The sequence below is a fragment of the Eriocheir sinensis genome, chromosome 10 (genome assembly GCF_024679095.1).
Source record: "Eriocheir sinensis breed Jianghai 21 chromosome 10, ASM2467909v1, whole genome shotgun sequence".
NCBI classification, from domain to species: domain Eukaryota; kingdom Metazoa; phylum Arthropoda; class Malacostraca; order Decapoda; family Varunidae; genus Eriocheir; species Eriocheir sinensis.
The window spans coordinates 22,166,814-22,171,806 of record NC_066518.1 but is presented as its reverse complement, the minus strand read 5'-3'; the positions used below and the strand labels follow the sequence as shown (position 1 = coordinate 22,171,806).

At 38.4% G+C, this 4,993-nt stretch overlaps 1 long non-coding RNA gene across 1 annotated transcript; it reads right to left on the bottom strand.

Annotated features, from left to right (window-relative positions):
- Window positions 1-1,620: 1,620 nt before the first annotated feature.
- Window positions 1,621-2,638, bottom strand: LOC126996703 (uncharacterized). The gene is made up of 3 exons (XR_007751382.1): window positions 2,115-2,638; window positions 1,895-2,070; window positions 1,621-1,762 (listed from the first exon to the last, which is right to left on the bottom strand). It is a non-coding gene; the product is annotated as an uncharacterized LOC126996703 (long non-coding RNA).
- Between the last annotated feature and the right edge of the window lie 2,355 nt (window positions 2,639-4,993).

Below are 4,993 nucleotides of genomic sequence, written 5' to 3'. Positions count from 1 at the left end.
TAACAGAAAAATCACTGAGGGAGTGTCTTAAGACTGACTCACGAATAGCAGGAAAAGTAAAACAATACAACATAATGAGCGAGCAGATGGGTGTGACAGGAAGTATTGGCCATTGGTTATGTAGAAAATTACAAGGGCGTGTCAAGGATGTAAGTCCGCCTAAAGCAAAAGAAAAATGTGGCCTAGAAATCAGTGGTATGGGTAGACCGAGCTTGGTTCTCGCCTCAAGCAGACCTGCTACTCACTCAGCCGAGAATGGCTGTTGTGATCTTAATCGTGAGTAGAAATTCGAGAATCTAAGGGAAACCGACTGTATTGTCCTGGAGATTATAATGTAGGAGATGTGAAGTAGGATTGTGAGTGGGACAGGATTGTGATTATTTGTTTGCGATGTAAAGCAAAGGTAAAACCACTGGGTGTGGTAAAATTGGGTGTTTCCATGACTTGTAGTAGATTATACTATAGGAATGTGTTATTAGGATTTTGTGAAGAGAGTACATAATGATTGTGATGTAAACAGAGATACAAACCACTGCTTGTGGAACGACGAGTGTTATTATTATTGGCAACAACTGAGCACATATTGTAGTATTATGTTTAAGACATGTCGTTTGTCATATGTTGCATCCATTGCTGAATATGCCAGTGTTATGATCGTCTGAGCATAGAATATTGCGTAAGGCAATTACTTTCATTTAATTTTAAATAAATGTATATTTACTTTTTCCCTTGTTTATCCCCGAACACCAGTCTCCAATAACAACTTAAGCCGGATCACGCTACCAGGGATACGAGACAGTGAGATCATTTATGGAGTAATTAATGAGTGATAAAAGAGTTGATTTAATACAAGAAAAGAAGGGTCTAAAACTGGCGGCAGCGGTATAGGGATAAATAGGGACATGTGCTTATAGTGCTTTTGTTTAATTTACTCTGACGAGAAAACGCCTCTTATTTTCATTAAGCTTTGCTCGTTTTAAGTGGCGGAAATAATAGTGACGATTTAATTATATAATTAATGGTTCTTCCGGAGGACATGGACTTTGACGATATGGTAATGGAAACTCTGGCCAACCACTGTTGTTCTGTAGTGCAATGGGTAGCACACGCGACTCAACCGAGAATTCATGAGTTCCTTCCCGGGCGGAGTGGAGAGGGATGGGCAGTCTCTCCACCCGCCGCGATCCATTCATCAGTGAGAGGGTGTCAGGTGACAGGCAGCGGCAGCGTCCCGCCTCCCAGGTTTGTTTGTTTTAGGATTGTTACCCCAGGATGGAGGGGAGCACGGGGCTCTACGCCTCACAGAGTGGAGGTGTGCCGCGGCGGACATGTAGCCATAGAGTGACTTTATAAAGGCCTAACCCGCGTCCCCCAGGTGGGAAGTGTAGAGTATGATCTAGAAAAAATGTGAAATACTAAGAAAAGTGTGAGCTATGGATAAAAACTCATTAATAAAAAAAAAAAAAAAAATGAAGCATATGGACAATAGTGTGAAGTATTAAGATAAATGTGTGAAGTAAGAGAATCAGAGGAAGAGGAGGCCAGGGTAGTGCCCCCCTCAGTTAACACTACAAATAACATTAAATAAATAAATGAATAATAAATAAATAAATAAATATGCACACTTGCAGTGGAAAAAACGGAAAATGAGCGAAGAACAAAACAGGGAGTAACCTTTAATATAATAAGATGAAGGCTACAACGAACAAGGGAGTAACCTTTAATATAATAAGATGAAGGCTATAACGAAGAAGGGAGTAACCTTTAATATAATAAGATGAAGGCTATAACGAACAAGGTAGTAACCTTTAATATAATAAGATGAAGGCTATAACGAAGAAGGGAGTAACCTTTAATATAATAAGATGAAGGCTACAACGAAGAAGGGAGTAACCTTTAATATAATAAGATGAAGGCTATAACGAAGAAGGGAGTAACCTTTAATATAATAAGATGAAGGCTATAACGAAGAAGGGAGTAACCTTTAATATAATAAGATGAAGGCTATAACGAAGAAGGGAGTAACCTTTAATATAATAAGATGAAGGCTATAACGAAGAAGGGAGTAACCTTTAATATAATAAGATGAAGGCTATAACGAACAAGGTAGTAACCTTTAATATAATAAGATGAAGGCTATAACGAAGAAGGGAGTAACCTTTAATATAATAAGATGAAGGCTATAACGAACAAGGGAGTAACCTTTAATATAATAAGATGAAGGCCATAACGAACAAGGGAGTGACCTTAAAAATAATGAAAAGAAGGCTATAATCAACATGACTCAAGAGTAACTTTGTTAGGCAGATCGCACTACTCATGATAATACATATGCAAAAGTGGCAGCGCTCCTAGAAACAGGAGCGTGTGTGAGTTTTTAACGGATGAATTTATTAAAGAATTAGGGCTCGCAGTAAATAACTGTGAAGCGAAACCCGTGAATATTGTCTCTGTGCAAAGATACCATATTGAAAATGACGGTAAAAGACAAGTTAATATGGAAGGAAAAAGTAGTTTCCAAGACTTATTGATAACACGCGATGTAGATTTGCTGACTCATATTATGTTGAGTACTGATTTGTCGTGTAGCACGAGATTATTTTGAAAACATTGCAACTAAATGAGGAACAAAAGAACGAAGCTTAAAACTGATAATAGAAGGGGAAACCATACAATTATGCCAGTAAAAATGTATTATATCTAGAGGTGAAGGATCTTAGCTAAATGTAAATGGAAATGAAGAAGGTCTCACTGAAAATAAGGCCGTACGTTGCCAAGCAGCGGAACCTTTGCAACTGCATGCATCTGTTGCAGGTTACATAACGCTAGTGACGCAACTACAGGCAAGTGAAGCTTTATTTGAGCCTTGTGTTAGTACTCCTCAGGCTAGAGTTTTGTGCTCAGGGATAGTTAAGTTAACCCCTTCATCTGACAATCAAAGATCTTATGTCACTGTGCCGTATTTGAATATTGAAAGTGAGTGTAAAGATAGATGATAATACAACGTTAGGATCTGTGAAGCCTGTCACTCATGAGCTATACGCTGATCTGCCACAAGTATCTAGTGTACAGACCGCTGACACAGCTAAAACAGACTTGAAGCCCGCAGAGCTTGAAGTAAGGAAGAAAAGCCTCTATCAAATTGTTGACGCTAAATTCCCAAGTGAAGAGAGAGAATCAGGCTTTAAAGTCCTTAATAGATAAATATATAACAGTGTTTTCCACAGAACAAGAACCATTAACAGTAACGCCCTATTTTTTTAAGCACCATCAAGCAAAACACTGATGAAGTAGTGTACAGGCGTTCATATAACATTCCTATCAGTTATCATGACAGAGTAAATAAACAACTTATATCGCTCCAGCAGCAGGGTGTGATTCGCCCTTCGCGATCACCCTATAATGCCCCACTTATCCCAGTGCAAAAAAACATGGAGTACTACGACTTTGTCTGGACTTCCGGGCACTTAATAAAACACTACGGGACGACCGGTACCCACTCCCTAATATAACTACCATACTCAATCAATTGGGAGATAGTAAGTTTTTTTTTATGCCTAGACATGAAACAGGGTTACCATCAAATCCCCCAAGATGAAATCAGCAGAGAAAAGACGGCATTTTCTTCTCCAGCAGGACATTGGGAATTTACTTCCCTCCCCTTTGGCCTTAAAACAGCCCCGTCCTGCTTCAAGAAAATAATAAACACTGTCCTTACAGGACTATTAAGCAACAAGGTTCAGGTGTACCTTGATTACATAATTATCCTGGGCGATATATTTTCTAATCACGCAGATAACTTAGAACAAATTCTGGATCGCTTAAAAGAAGCCAAACTGACTCTTAAGATGGAGAAGTGTAACTTTTTTAAGGACAAAGTAGATTACCTGGGCCATGCCATCCGCTCAGAGGGAATAAGACCTCAATCTAGCAAGCTGGAGGCCATACAAAACGTCCTGGCCCCCCAAACTGTTCATGATTTAGTCATTTCTTGGATTGACTAATTATTTTCGCAAATTTATTGCAAATTATTCACAAATTGTTGCTCCTTTTCTAAAGATTTACAAAGGGAAGAAAGGTACACTAAAAAAAAAAAATAATAATAATAATAAATAAATAAATAAATAAATAAATAAATAAATAAAATAAAATAAATAAATAAATAAATAAATAAAACTCCACTCATATGGACGGATGAAACAAAAATTGCGTTCTCAACCCTTAAGGATAGAATGCTTGGTACAGTCACTCTACGCATCCTATTACAATACTGGTGGAGTATTGCAATAACAGGATAATGATGATAAACTAAGACCTGTATCTTTTTTTGTGAGAAATTGAATACGGCAGAACACCGGTACAGTATAGTTGAACGAGAGGCTTTAACTGTAATTTATGGGTTACACGTAAACCGCCCATTAATACTGGGTTACCCTGTTGAGATCCACACGGGTCACAGACCTTTAGTATGGTTGTTACAGGTAGCTAGTCCCAACGGCAGGATAGCTAGATGGCAGACTCTCATGAGTGAGTATGGTTTCATAATCAATCATTTGCCTGGCAAGGAAAATATAGTAGCAGATTTTTTTTATCAAGGATGAAGGCTTACAGGACACTGAGATTGAATTAGAAGGACACGCGCGATAATGTTTGTGGATGGGGAACAACAAAAACCGTGGAACACGTGGATAATGAGGGGCAAGGTATTGCAATAGTGCAGAAAAAGAAACAGGCGCCGAAAAATTAGAAAATAAAATACATGATATGTATGGACCTGAATAGTGAGTGTATTGGCCACACACTTGACTGGAGTATTCAGGAGATTAGTGAGCTGCATGATGAGCAGCCAGCATATAAGTATGCTAAAGAAGGAAGCCCCAATGAAAATTGAGCAAAGACTCAGAGAAAAAAGGCATAATGTGAGATGCCGCCCTGTTAGAGGTACAGGTGGAAAATGTGTTATATTGTATTGAAGATGGGCATAATCTGAGAT